Genomic DNA, 15,491 nt, shown 5'->3' with positions numbered 1-15,491 from the left:
TGTATTTTATAGATCTGGAATCAAATGAATCCTCAGGGCATCCTGGGAGGTATAAAAAAGTTGAGTAATATTATTAATTTTATTTTATAGATGACAATGACATCACTGCTTTTAACATTCTCGATTCACCAGTTCTAAAGAATCTTGTCTAGACTCTTTGCCACATGCAATTATTTCATGTGCCTTCCTATCCCTAAGGCAAAAAACAAACACAAAAAAAGACTATAAAGCCATCTGACCACAGGCTAACTGGAAATGAAATCCTTGTGCCCGGGAGTCCCTGATCCAGAGCTTTGAAACAGCATCACAACAACCCCTTCCGACCCACAGTCACAGCTCCAAGTGCCAAAACAAACGACGACTCCTCGTGATGCTGGCACTCTCTTGCTGGGCTCTGACACCAACTCCACAGGCCTGAAACAAACATGAAGGAAACAAGAGCAAAAAAGAAATCCCCAAAGGATAGGTAAGTTCGGTAAGTTCAAGACATGGGGATCTGAGAAGGAAATTCAGGTAGAATCTTATGTGGCTGAAAAATGCTAGGCTACTACTGCACATGACCATCAAGCGCCAAGCACTGAACTTGTACCTCCTCATCCAACACACTCGCAGCTGCTCAGTGGATGTGATATACCAAAAGTGAGAGTCAAAATGATAATTCTTCCACTCTCCATTACAGTGGGAACACAGAATAGAGCTGGATCCCTAAGCATGTGTCCTGGATCCAGAGTCTGCCACAGAGTTGCTGGGTGATGCTGTGCAAATCGCTTAACCACTCTAAGCCTCAATTTTCTCATCTATAGAATGGGATCATAATAATACCTACTTCCTAGGGCTGCCATGAGGATTAAGGAAGTTAAAACATGTAAGGCTCTTTGATAAGTATATGGCAAGAGCTCAACAATTGGAAGCCTATTATTATAAATTGCTGTCTTAATATCACTAGTGCCCACCCATTTGTGGTCCAGAAAAAGAAAGTAGAAATGTGCAAATTTATTCTAGCTTAACAGTGACTGCTCAGGAATTCAGTGAGGAACGTGAAAGAGAAAGTAAGGTAAGCTTTTAATGTTCTCTTGGTGAAGCAGGGTATGACCTTGTACAAAAATCCTTCAAACTGTCTTCTAGAAATTACGCTGATGACGTCTTTGGAAGGACCAAAAAACCACATGAAATATATGAGACCAGAGGTTGCTTTGTGGAGCTCAGATGTGCACTGAAGAAAGATGTACATCATCCTGCATCTTTCTCAAGGCCAGAGGAACTAATCAGCAACTCAGAACCTGAACTCCCCCGAACACTCAGAACCACTACATCACCAGAATAAAAATCAGTGAAACCAGGGATTTATAAAATGTAGTTTACTGCCTGATGCCTCGTCTTCCACACCCAGCTGGCGTTCCACACACCTTGTGAAAGGTGACCTAATGCAGTTTCTCATTTCATACAGTTCCCTTGTACAAAAAACAACCTGGAATAGACCTCATAAATCATCAACCTCTTCTGTCTTCCTCAAATCCTCATTCCCACAGATGATGTCACTGCATGTTAATGTTAAGCACTTAGAAGGCTACAGGATATACATAAGGGTGTGCCTGCAGAATTAAGAGCAAAATTAGCAAAATCACCAACAAAAGTGGCTCCATAGTGAACCAATGAAATTAAGCACTTTGAGCAGTAACACATCTGAACAACGACTTACAAGCATCCTGCTAAGAGACTGGCATGCTTCCCAACTCTCAGAAAGTAGTGACTGGCGTGAAACTGGAACTCTGAACCACTCAGTGTGCTGGGCCCAGCCGTTGTGCCCCTTGGTGGTTCTCCAAAGGCTCGAGTGTCCTTCACCAGACCCAGGATGCTTTGGCCTTGGTCCTGGGTTACTTCTTTAGGTCAATGCTCTCCCAATTGCCCCTTTCACAGCTCAGATGCCAGCTCCCTTCTGCGGCCCATCTCTGCTTCCCTGTGAAGATGGATCATACGTGATCATACATGATACCCAGTTCCTGAGAGTGGAAGGGAGGGGCAGGGTGGAGGCAGAGGAATCATCCCCTAGGACACACATGCTGTCTCTCCCAAGTGTCTCTTTTTTGTTTCATTAAAATCAAACACAAATGGAGACCAGACTTGAAAACTCCCTGAGCAAAATCAGTTTAGTTATACAAGCAAAACTTAATTCGGCTTATTTTGCAAGACAAGCAAGGCCAATCTGGGTCACTTCTTGATTCTGCCTCTGGGAAAGTCAAAAGTGAAACTTAATCGTTCCCCCAAATTGATAATGAGGCATCGCTAACCAATTCCCTTTCATTTAAGAAAATTCTAATATTGTAACCAATCGCTGTGAAGAATAAACAACCAATGCCTCCATACTATACAAGTTGCTTTAGAGTAATACAGCAACACACCTCTGAGCCTCATTCCATGTTTTGGTTTGAATGCTCCTGTCTTGCAAACTGTCTTTTTTGGTGTGTGCACAATAAACTTAAACTAGTATGATGACTTCAGTGATTCATTGGTTTTACTTTTGCTTTTTTCTGAACTTTTGACAGTTCATAGCATCAGAAGTGGGATCCAAAGAAGACTCCCCCAATGACTCCAAGGCTGGTGAGCAATCAGGAGTCAGGACCCACAGCCCACTGCGCTCACTGCTTTCTCGCGGACCCTGGAGTTTGGGGGTTAAGTCTCTCTTGGGTCTGAGCTTTCCTCTCTTTGCATTCTGAGTTCTCCAACCTTATTGTGCACACTTGCTCTCTGTTTCTGTTTGTTGAAGCTTCTTGCTAAGTCACCCTTCTGTCTGTGAGGGGAGAAACCCGTGATTCCCTGGGGTTTAGGCAGCCGTTGGATTACTGGGCTCCCCATAGATTGTTTGTTTCGGGGAATCTAAAGGCAGAGAGGGGGTCTACCTGATCTAAAGTTCCTCCTTCTCCCTTAAAAGACTCCTGCTTCTTATATGTATACCCACTAGGGACCAGGATCTTGTGCCTTTCTGGAAAAATGGGTGAACTTTTGAATAATTTGTAATCGCAGTGGCCACTTTGGGGAAATTTTAACTGAGGTAAGTCCACCTAAAGGGAGACCCTGGAAAAGAGAGGATCCCAAACCTCTCAGAGATAGTGGAATGCATTCTTTGACTGGCATGCAGAAGCTTCTAAAAGACAAAATGACTCCAAAAATATTTTCTCTAAAAGAATCCTTACAGAATGCAAAAAAAAAAATCTTTTTGTAAATAACTTTGTCTAACTGAGCAGGTTATCTTAACTGAGTCCACCGGCCCAAAACACAATTTGGATCCAGTTATTTTTTTGTCTTGTACCTAAGACATGGCTAAAATTTTTATTTATTTATTTTTGGCCACGCCGTGTGGCTTGCGGAATCTTAGTTCCCCAACCAGGGATTGCACCTGGGCCCTCAGCAGTGAAAACTTGGAGTCCTAAACACTGGACTGCCAGGGAATTCCCAACGTGGCTAAAATTTTTAAATGAAGGCCACAAGATCTCTCTTCGCATCTGTCTGTATGTTTATGTGTATGTATGTATGTATATTATGTACATGTGATATTTTTAAGAGTTCTATTTAATTGACTTAAAGAAAAATAAATGCTCATATAAATTGATTCCTAAAACTCTCAGAAATGTAAAATCTAATCCAAATGTTTTTCAAGTTCACATGATCTGGGATAATCTTTGATAAATAAAAACTAATTTAACTCCTAGAGGTAAACATTGGCAGAAGACTCTTTGATATAAATTGCAGCAATATGTTTCTGGGTCCATCTCTTAAAGGAAATAAAAGAAAAAATAAATAAATGGGACTTAATAAAACTTAAAAGCTTTTGCATAGCAAAGGAAGCATTGACAAAACGAAAGAAACAATCTACTGAATGGGAAAAAATATTCGCAAATGATACGACTGATAAGGGATTAATATCCAACATGTATAAACAGCTCACACAACTCTACAACAAAAAAACAAACAACCAGATTAAAAAATGGGCATAAGAACTGAATAGACATTTTTCCAAAGAGGAAATGCAGACACATGAAAAGATGCTCAACATCACTAATTATCAGGGAAATGCAAATCAAAACCACAATGAGATATCACCTCACACCTGTCAGAATGACTATCAACAAAAAGAACACAAATAACAAATGCTGGCAAGGATGTGGGAAAAAGGGAACCCTCATACATTTGTGGGTGGGAATGTAAATTATTGCAGCAACTGTGGAAAACAGTATGGAGGTTTCTCAAAACACTAAAAATAGAACTACCATATGACCCAGCATTTCCACTCCTGGGTATATATCCAAAAAAATCCATAAACACTAACTTGAAAAGATACATGCACCCCAATGTTCATAGCAGCATGATTTACAATTGCCAAGATATGGAAGCAACCTAAGTGTCTGTCAACAGATGAATGGATAAAAAAGATGTGGTATACATATACAATGCAATACTACTCACCTATAAAAAATGAAATATTACCATCTGCAGCAACATGGATGGACTTGGAGGGCATTATGCTAAGTGAAATAAGTCAGACAGAATAAGACAAATGCTGTATGATATCACTTATATGTGGAATCTAAAAAACACAACAAATTAGTGAATATAATAAAAAAAAGGAGACGCAGTTAGAGAGAACAAACTAGTGGTTACCAGTGGGCAGGGGAGGGGCAACACAGGGGTGGGGAAATGGGAGGTACAAACTATTAGGTGTAAGATGGATTCAAGGATGTATTGTACAACTTGGGGACTATAGTCAATATTTTGTAATAACTGTAAACGGAAAGTAACTTTGAAAAATTGTATAAAAACTTAAAAGAATTTTTAAATAAAAGAACAACTAATTTGGAAAAAAAAACTAGTTTAAGTTTGTTGGTTTAATAAAAACAGACATGTCTTCAGGATTGTCAACATTAAATGTAATACAAACATACAACTTTTCCTACCTGGGTTTGCTTGTCACATAAGCTCATGCTATCTCTATGTTACAAAATTTGTCAACAAGAAAAATAACTTAAGATAATGTTTAGCTGTTTGATGTATAATCTAAGCATGACTGTTAAAAGTAAATTTAAAAAGTAATTTAAATAAACAAATGAGATAAAAGTTTATACTAAGTTAAACTAAATAATGGATATTCACTGATATCTAGATATTCAAATATTTAGATATTCAAATAAGATAATATACTGAGACTGATTGCTAAACATAAGTTTATCTACTTTTGGATTTTTAATTTTTACAGAGAGACAAAATATGTTTAGGTTTATTAATAAATATCTTGTACCACATTAAAAATTATACTATGAAAAACATGTCTCTAAAAAGAATGTTTTCATAATCATATATTATTATATATTATATAATATATAATATAATAATATATATTATATATAATATATATATTATTAAATTATATAAATTTGCTAATCTACTACTGGATGCTAATATGTGATAGACAGTTCACAATTGCCTGCTTCCCAGTTTTCACTGGAAGGTAAAATTTACTAATGGTTAAAATTTATAATCAATACATAAAAACAAAAGTATAAGAAACAATAAGAGTGAAGGGAAACAACTTTGCATACAAAATATGGGAAGAAAATGGGATGTAATTTTATATGCAGAGTATGCAAGGAATATAGAATGAGTTTGTCAGGGAAAAAGAGAGTAATGCTGTCTAAAATAAAATAACTAGTTGTTCCAGATTAAGAAAGGAAAAGAATAAGACAAAACCTAAATGGATATAGAAAGTTACACGTTTGTGGAAAAGAGATTTTATGTTGTGAAGTCAAAGCTGGCTAAAATTGAATGGTTTTGTTATAAGGATTTTAAAAAATAAGCTTTAATAAGTAGTGTCCTTATGTAAAACTAAAACTTATTGGACCATTGGTCTGCTCTTGATAAGCTTCTGCAAGCTTTTTCTCTGCCTAGAAAACAAAGACTCTGTGTTTTATCAAAATAATTTCTGGGGCTTCACGTTGTCTTTACCATGTCTTTGATTAAGAAAACTGAGTTTTCCATATTAAAAGAGCTAAGGTTTTTTACAACTATATAACTTTCTCTATTAGCCTTTGAAATCTTTTAATTGTCACTTTGGTTGAATGTATAACTAGGTATTGTTTCACAGTGACCTGTGATCCTATTTGATCAAGTGTTTTAAACCGTTTGACATTTTGGACAAACTTCCCCAAATCAAATTCTGAATGAAGTCTTTTTGACCTCAAACTAAATTTGGGATTTTCCAGAGGGCCCAGGGAAGATCTCAAAAGATTTGTTCTCTCTCCTTATAAAAGAAAAATGTTAATTTATTTAGGCTTATTTGATATGCTAAATTACATGGGAAACAAGGTCAAATAAAAAGTAATGTTTAACCTTTTTAGATTATATTTACATGGTTATATAAGTGCTCCAGAAATTACACAAAATTCCTAAAAATCTGATGTGTCCTGGTATAATACTATCAGTCATAATTCCAGTTATTATTTTACAATCTTGTGTATCACAAAAATAACAATTTGCTTCTCAGTTGCATCATTTTAGGTGAACTTTCTCTCACCAGATCTTTAACGATGGCTATTTAAGTCTTTTGTCACTCACAGATAGTTATTGTTTTAGTCTCCATTCTTCTCTGAAAGCATTTACAATCAACTACAGGCAAAAATCTCTTTATCTTCAAAGAGATTCAAGGCCAAGACGCTGGCAACTTTAACATCATACTACTGAACTGAGTAAGAATTTCTAAATGCTAATGGAAAACTGATAGATTCATAAAGCTTCAAACCCAAGATGAAGCAAAGCAAAAATTAATTACAGGAGACTGAATGAACTGATGAAGATGACTACAATTTTTATGACTTCATTGAAAACACTGCTGCTTCTTTAATGTTTTGTTTTACAGATTTAAAGAGCCTCTTTCCTCCTCTCTTTTAAAAAAACTATTTATACCTTACAGCAATTTGATAAAGTATACTTTTGTAAACAAAAGTTGAAACATTTCTCTTTTTCTCACTATTCGATTCCTCCAGAATTCAGAAACCCTTATTAAATATTTTTATTTTTCATGACAATATATGTATTTGTATAAGCTCAATAAGAATCTGTTCTCCTTGTAACAGGACACAACTAGACAAGTCCTTAGCTTGGCTTCTTATCCTAAATAGACTTTAAAGATCTAATCTGAGATTCCTTATTACCAGACAACGTTAAAGACCTAAGGTTGACTTTTATCAGTAAAGCCCCTTGAATATTACCAAAACTTCGACTGAAATGTCATATTTGAGAATTGCATAGAATTATTATTGTTACTACATTTATGTAAATAATAAGACTAGACTTATTATTTTGTTTTACAAACAAATTAGTTTCACTGTAAATTTTTTTTTTTTTTTTTTTTTTTTTTTTTTGTGCGGTACGCGGGCCTCTCACTGTTGTGGCCTCTCCCGTTGCAGAGCACAGGCTCCGGACGCGCAGGCTCAGCAGCCATGGCTCACGGGCCCAGCCGCTCCACGGCATGTGGGATCCTCCCGGGCCGGGGCACGAACCCACGTCCCCTGCATCGGCAGGCGGACTCCCAACCACTGTGCCACCAGGGAAGCCCCACTGTAAATATTTTTGATAAAAATGGGTTACTATAAAAATTGTATCTCAATAGAAAACTGTAGCATACCTATTCTCAGATTCTGGTCCAGTTCATTGTCTTTGAGGTTTTGTTATCTACTTTAAACTTCAGAGAAATTACTACTGTAAATCACATATGGAACCTTCATGCCTGTTGCTATATGGGCCACTCAAGAAAGTTCAATAGAATACCTGATGACTTCATCAAAGACAGTCAAACTGCAAACCAGGGAAATCCACCAGACTGAGACTGCCATCCTCATTCCATCTGCTAGAGATGCTCCGAACTCAAAACTAGAAATTTTCTCAACTAGCTGTTCTCCAAATTCAGAAACTGAATGTATAATCTGCTGAAACTATTACCCTTTGTTTTCCTTTTCTTTCCATAGAAATGTCTCTTATTAAATTACCCGATTGCCCACAGCATGTAGAGGCCTAACTTAGGTGAAAACTCACCTGCAGCACCACCTCCTGAAATAAAACATCCTCACATTCATCCTGTCCTAAGTAATCATGAGAATATGTGATTGTCAATACATGATGCTGTGCTACATAAATCACTCAGAATAGAAATGTAGATTGACTTAGAAAGGTAAAGTGTGAATCTGATTATAATCCATTTGAGTTGTTTGGTTGGTTAAATCTTGGCCTCTGGAAATCTCTGCTCGGGGGAATTTTTCAGTCCTTGACTAACTTTTTCAGCGTGCTGTTTCCTCTTAAGCGTTTTAAATACCTTTTGGCAGCCACACACACATCAGTGATAACACCATCAGGATTAGACAACTTGAGGAACTCAATGATCTGACCTCCCAGGTCTATGATGACGATGCAACTGTTGGTAACAGCAATTGCATGACCCTCTGTCCTGACAAATATTGGATACAGCGAATATGTGATTCTTCAGCCTGGCTACAGCAACAACGGTAACCAAGAGTAATGCTATACAAGTTGTTCACACTCTGAGCTTGCTGAGAGAATGCCCAAAGCAGGGGACTGCTAAAATCAGACACAAATGGAGACTAGACTTGAAAATTCCTTGAGCAGACAAAACCAGTTTAGTTATAAAAGCAAAGCTTAATTTAGCTTATTTTGCAAGCCAAACGATGCTAATGTGACCTGGGTCACTTCTTGCTTATGCCTCTGAAAATCATAAGCGAAACTAAAATTGTTCTCTTGAATTGATATGAGGTCATCACGGACCAATTCCTTTCAGTTAAGAAAATTCTAATATCGTAACCAATCACTGTGAAGAATAAACCACCAATGCCTCCGTACTATATCAGCTGCTTTACAGCAATACACCTCTGAGCCTCATTCCATGTTTTGGTTTGAGTGCTCCTGTCTTGCAAACTATCTTTTTCGTGTGTTCACAATAAACGTAAACTAGTATGATTACTTCAGTGACTCAATGGTTTTACTTCTGTTGTTTTTTCCTAAACTTTTGACAGTTCCCTCTACCATACCTAGACCAAGTCTCTTTCTGACTGTGATTTGGCTGCCCAGTTTCTGGACTAGTACTGTTCTACTTTTCAAGACTTGCCACCCGCCCGTGTTACTTTTCCTTCCAGCTATGGTATCTGCAAAATTCTCCTTTAATGGCTCTGCAGTAATTGGTCCCCTTACAAAAAACAGATTGAGACAATAGTTTTCTTTTAGAAATAGCTCATCAGCAAATAGATAACCTGTTCTCTCTCTGTAGATAACTAATTTCTAGCATATTATTCAGATTCTCAAATTAGTTACACTCCCCTTAATATCCTGAATTGTACCTTGCCTGGTGTGAATTAAGGGCAGATTCGTGAACTGAGCAAGTTGATCCATTAGAATTTTTAGTGTGTCTGAATAGTGTTGGATTGGGGAAAAGTTTCTTTGATTCTGAGGATGATTAGTTTTCTGGAAGGAAACAACTCGACAGAAAAGAATAGCAATTTGCCAAAGTAGCTTTGCTTGGTAGAAATATCCTCACTTCTATTGTTCTAAATCTATATTTACCAAGTCACATTTTGGCTTATAATATGGTTTTCTGAATGGAGTTACTCACAAGAAAGGATTTTCCTAAGCAAACAATTAATATTACTTTAAACCTATTGTGAATACATTTCTATTCTGGTTTAGAAATGTCTTATGAATTTGTTGGTGTGAGTTGGCCTTCAGAGTTTGAGCACGTTCTGGAGAATGATGAAGGAAACCTGCAAAGCTGAGAGCTTAGACCTTGGACCTGGGTAGACTCACCAGGTCTGATCGCCCTACCTTATCCAGTTCTGCTCTTTGCCTTCTCACATGCACTGCAGTTAGGGCCATGTCTTATGCATTTTTGTACCCCTCATATCACCTGGACTTGTGCATTGTATACACATGAAAAATAGAAGGTGACGTCTCCAGTAATGCCACACCCTAAACAATTAACTGCTAGCACTTAAACATGCTTCTTCCCAGGCTTTCCCCACCATATGTATAAGTGTGAAATTTTTTTTCTTTTTTGCAGTACGCGGACCTCTCACTGTTGCGGCCTCTCCTGTTGCGGAGCACAGGCTCTGGACACGCAGTTTCAGCGGCCATGGCTCACGGGCCCAGCCGTTCCGCGGCACATGGGATCTTCCCGGACCAGGGCACGAACCCGCGTCCCCTGCATCGGCAGGCGGACTCCCAACCACTGCGCCACCAGGGAAGCCCTGAAATTTTTTACTTAACACACCACGGGCAGCTTTATACATCACTAGACACAGATGTCCTCTTGACCTTGTTGCCCCAAACCTGGAGTCTCCACTCCTCATTAATGGTGGCTCCACCCTTCCTGTTTCTCAAGCTGAAATCCTCAGGGTCGCCTTAAATGGCTCAATTTCTCACACACCCTACCTTCAGTGTGCCAGGAAATCCTGTTCCAAAAGAGATCCTAAGCCTAGCCACTTCTCACCACAGTGGTCTGATCATTTTAAAACACAGGCCAGATCAGACCACTCTTTAGCCCAACTCCTGCTAAGGGTAAACACCAACCCCTACCTCCGAAGGCTAACTCCTCTCTGACTTTGTCCATGTCTTTCCCCTAGCTCCGGCCACTCTGGCCTCCAGGCGGACCTTGGATACCCCCCAGCACCTCCCTGCGCTGCCCCCCAGAAATGCACATGACTGCCCCCTCACCCCTGCAAATCTTCACCCAAATGGGACCTCCTTGAGGAGGCCCTCCCTGAAAACCCAATTTAAATCACCCTCACTCCTCACCTCCAGAATTCCCTGAACCTCCTTGCTCTATCTTCCTCCACAGTACCCAGCACTATATTTTATCCATTTTATTAGCAGTCTTTCTTCTTTGACTACATGTAAGCTCCATGAGGGTATGGATTTTTTTTTTTTTTCGCCTGCCATTTCCATGTTCTAATCACACGTCTCTGCCTTGGGAGTTCTCTGGTTAAGAATGGTGAACTAGCCTGGGCATCCCCTGTCCTTGTTACCAAAATCCACAACTGACCAAATGAAACAATGTGGAGAAACCAAAACGTTGACTATTCTTGAAATGGTTTTGACATGATGGAAGTAAGCTCTAACAAAACATCACAGAACATAATCTGAAAATCAGTTAGGGGTCAGTAGCATGCAAAATTTTATTTCCAGTTGAGTTAAATGGTGGATTTACAAAGATAAAGAGATGCTTCTAGGTTTGTTTGGGGTGCAAAGAAGATTTGGCACCTTAATGCATGAAATCAAAAAGTGTACTGCTCTGAGAGGCATCAGATAGCCAACTGTAGGGTCCTGAAGCACTCTATATGATAATAAAGTGAGAAGAAAGACGAGGTAGGGTCAAAATAACCTACTTCATTAAAACACAACAACTAAAAACATTACCATACTTCAAAATCGGGGGACTTCCCTGGTGGTGCAGTGGTTAAGAATCCGCCTGCCAATGCAGGGGACACGGGTTTGAGCCCTGGTCCTGGAATATCCCACATGCCGCGGAGCAATGAAGCCAGTGCGCCACAACTACTGAACCTGTGCTCTAGAGCCCGTGAGCCACAACTACTGAAGTCCATGAGCCACAACTACTGAGCCCGCATGCCGCAACTACTGAAGCCTGTGAGCCTAGAGCCCCTGCTCTGCAACAAGAGAGGTTACCACAATGAGAAGCCCATGCACCGCAACGAAGAGCAGCCCCCGCTCGCTGCAACTAGAGAAAGCTTGCACGCAGCAGCGAAGACCCAACGCAGCCAAAAATAAAAATAAATTAATTAAAATAACAAAAACAAAATTGGGTTGCAGAGACTAAGATTATCTCAGATGTACCATTTTATTCTTTGATCTTTTTTGAACAAAAAAAATTGTTTTTTTCTTTCTACAAAGACATTCATTGTACATTTAGGTAGATATTATACATTTCTAAAAAGAGAGAAGAGTATCTTGGGAACCCTGCCTTTTATCCTCTGGCTGTGAAGGAATAGCCCATTTCTTTTAAACTACAAACAAATTACTTGTGGCTTTCTCTAGTTTCTTCAGAAAAATATCTAAGTAATTGTCTTCTTTATTATGTTTTTTCTTCTTCTTTATATACCAACCTTAGAAAAGGAGATTGCATTTTCATTCTCTCAACAAGTATTTACCAAGTGCCTTCCCTGGATCAGGTATTGTATTAGGTAGTGGGGAAGTTACAATTATGAAGAAGGCAAGGATTCTGCCCTCAAGGTGTCTAGAGGAGGAGATGGAAACAAATAATTACAAACGCAAATGTAATGACTTTCATAATACAAAGAAGCTCTACCAAGCCCAAAGTAAGGCATGCATGATCCCACTGAGGAAGCTGGGGAGAGATGAATAGAGAGGTGACATTTTAGATGGTCTTGAAGGAATTCACCAGGCAGACAAAGCTAAAAGGGCATCCTGGGCAGGGGGACAGCTTGAACAAAGCCATGGAAACACGATTCGATTATGAACCTGTTTTACCAATGAACAGGATTTCAGTATGGCTGAGGTACTGGGGGAGTTCTTGCACTGTCCTGCAGAGACACTGATATCCTGAACCAAAGCAGTAGCAGTTGAGACATCATGAAAGAGATGAATTCAAGAAATACTTTGAAGGTGGGACGTGAAAGCAGAAAGAATGCTTGAGGCATTTCATTCTTGGAAATATAGCTGAGACAGGGCCTGCAAAATACACATCTCAATGACTAGGAACCCTTTAATTTATTCTGCTGTAGGAATTTTTGTAATTGGAGTAAAGTCAGTTTGGGCTTAGTAAAGAAGAAAAAAAGTATTGCTTTGATAGGATCCATAGATTTTGTTTTAAAAGAGAAGTATGTAAATGAAAGTACATTCTGGGGATCCAACCAATACCGAAAATGAGTAATAAAACCAGAAGGGACTGTATTATTTTCAAATTGTACTTCAGTGATTTTTCTCCAGTTAAAGTGGCCAAAAACCAGAAAATCTAATTAAAGATGGGGAGGGGTGAGGGGAGAGGATGAGACTGAAGATTTACAGATAGAGATAGAGATTTATGAAAACTCAAAAATGATCAAGATTAAAAAAAAGAGGTTAGGATAGCTCTTTAATTAAAGGATAACATTCCATTCATTGTTTTTTATTGTTTAACAAAGATAAATAGAAGGAGAGCAAATTTCTTCTGATAACAATGCTGGGTCCTGTCTGCTAAATGGGCTTCATAGTTAGAGTGGTAAAGGTATGACTGAACCTTTGGAACCAACCTGCCTGCGAAGTATTTCCTAGAGAAATAATAGCATTATCAGTAACAACATCAACAGCACCGATGATGGGACATTGGCAGCAGTTAACATGCTATGTCCCTAGTATTCTGCCAAGTACTTTACATGGATTCTCTCATTAAGTCCTCACAATAACTTATGAGGTAGAGACTACTATTAGTGCTCATTTACAAACGAGAATACAAAGGCTTGCAGAAGTATTGTATAATATATTGCTCTGGGTCACAGAGCTAGTAAGTGGGGAGTCCAGGCTCTCGCCCACTACATTCTACTAAACTCTATTATCCTTTATTACACTCACTAATACAAAAGACCTCAATAAACTATAATGCATGAAGGATATTCTAATTAATTAAATTTAGATGGCTTTGCTTTTAATTCTTACTGATAATCTTTCTAAAATCTATCTTACCTCAGTAAAGATAATGTCCTCAGCATAATTATGCCTTTCACTGGTGACTGAGGGTCTTCTGTTGAGAATCATGATTTGTCTCCCCTGGGATGTCCTAGTCTTCCCCCATGTAATTCTTATCTATCTTTCTGGAACCAATTCCACTGCCAGCCAATCTAAGAAGAGTTTTCCTCCACCACCCAGCCCATAGTGGGGTTTTCTTGCAAAATATTGCCCGTATCTCAGATTTTTCAGTTCAGAGAGTAAATCTCAGGTATTTCAGAATCAGACTCATGGACATTGTGGTGGCTATGTAAGGTGTCAACTTGCTAGCCTGAACTAAGTTTTCCAGAATTTCCTTCCCGATATGTTCCTGGTGAGAATGGGGCACAGGGATTTTTTTTTTTTTTTTTTGCGGTACGCGGGCCTCTCACTGTTGTGGCCTCTCCCGATGCAGAGCACAGGCTCCGGACGCACAGGCTCAGTGGCCATGGCTCACGGGCCCAGCTGCTCCGCGGCATGTGGGATCTTCCCGGACCGGGGTACGAACCCGTGTCCCCTGCATCGGCAGGCAGACTCTCAACCACTGCGCCACCAGGGAAGCCCAACACAGGGATATTTTCACATGAGATTTGGAGGTGAAAGTGAAGCAGCAGGCATTTTTTAAAAAAAGTTTATTTTGGAGTACTTTTAGGTGCACAGAAGCATTTGTTTTCACACTCAGAAGGTTGGGGCAGGCGCTTTTGTGGCTCCCACATGCAGTTGTTTATCTGCTGGCTCCCTCTTCAGTGAGGGGCAGCCGCTGGGCCTGAAGCTGCTCCCCTTTCCCAGATTCTCCGTCAGCGCCTCCAACTGCTGGGTGGGGAGTGTGTTTAGCTCTGTGACACAGGCACTCGCTACACTGATGGGACATCCATGTCACCAAGGTTGGAGACAGGACTGGTTCCAGTCTGTCCTTGGGTACTAGTTCATGCTCATGAACTCCACTAGGTGCTGTGGGACCCAGTTTTCCTTTGCTCTCCCCACACACCCCTTTTTCATCTATCTTTCCCTTCCCAAATGTCTGACCAAGTGGACTCAAGCTCCAACTTAGAAGCACAGACATTTTAACTAGCTTATAATCGTGTAAGTTCAAATCCCTGTAACCAATCATCCAATCACACACACACACACACACACACACACACACACACACACACACACACACCCCTAAATATCTCTACTTGTGGTTCTGCTTCTCTCTTTGAACCCTGCTTGATAGATATGAAAGGGTTGAGTGCTTGAACCCAATGAAAACATTGCCTTTAAATGGTAAGATCTCACTGTGATGATTTATTCATACCCAAAAGCCAGGTTCAAGGAAAGGAAGAAAAAGAACAGGTAAGAAGGGAGTGACAAAGGGTCATGGGAGCAGAAAAAATAAAAGTAATTTGTGATAATGTAACATGTCTACTTCATACCAGGCACCATGTCTGGTGCTAGAAATATAAAGATCAATAATAACCCCGGACCTTATAATCTGTGGGGGAGGAAGGATTCTTAAAGAGCTAACTACAATAGAATAAGTGCTATATAGTTGGCATGGATAAAGTACAATGGAAAACAGAGGAGGAAGTCATTAATTTTGTATGAGAGGATTGGGGAGGGCTCTGCACATGAGGTAACACTGATGCTGGGCCATGAAGAATGAATAGGGAATTCACTAGCGCAGGCATAAGAATCACCTGGAGAGCTCATTAAAATACAGATTTCTGGGCCTCACCTCTGAG

The 15,491-nt window shown here is 39.4% G+C and overlaps 1 protein-coding gene across 3 annotated transcripts in view; it reads right to left on the bottom strand.

Annotated features, from left to right (window-relative positions):
- The window catches only part of TMEM150C (transmembrane protein 150C), a 74,720-nt gene that overhangs the window by 36,317 nt on the left and 22,912 nt on the right, over positions 1-15,491 (bottom strand). The window contains exon 1 of one of the 3 annotated variants that reach the window (XM_029236079.1): positions 1,700-1,806. The exons of the other annotated variants lie outside the window; for them this stretch is intronic. The gene's annotated coding sequence lies outside the window, so the exon portion shown is untranslated. Of the gene's footprint in view, positions 1-1,699; positions 1,807-15,491 lie in introns of those variants that run through there. 3 annotated transcript variants of the gene reach the window in all.

This window comes from Monodon monoceros, unplaced genomic scaffold (assembly GCF_005190385.1).
Source record: "Monodon monoceros isolate NGI ecotype Baffin Bay Population unplaced genomic scaffold, NGI_Narwhal_1 Super_Scaffold_20, whole genome shotgun sequence".
NCBI classification, from domain to species: domain Eukaryota; kingdom Metazoa; phylum Chordata; class Mammalia; order Artiodactyla; family Monodontidae; genus Monodon; species Monodon monoceros.
The sequence above is the reverse complement of the archived record's forward strand: the minus strand, read 5'-3'. Positions and strand labels throughout refer to the sequence as shown.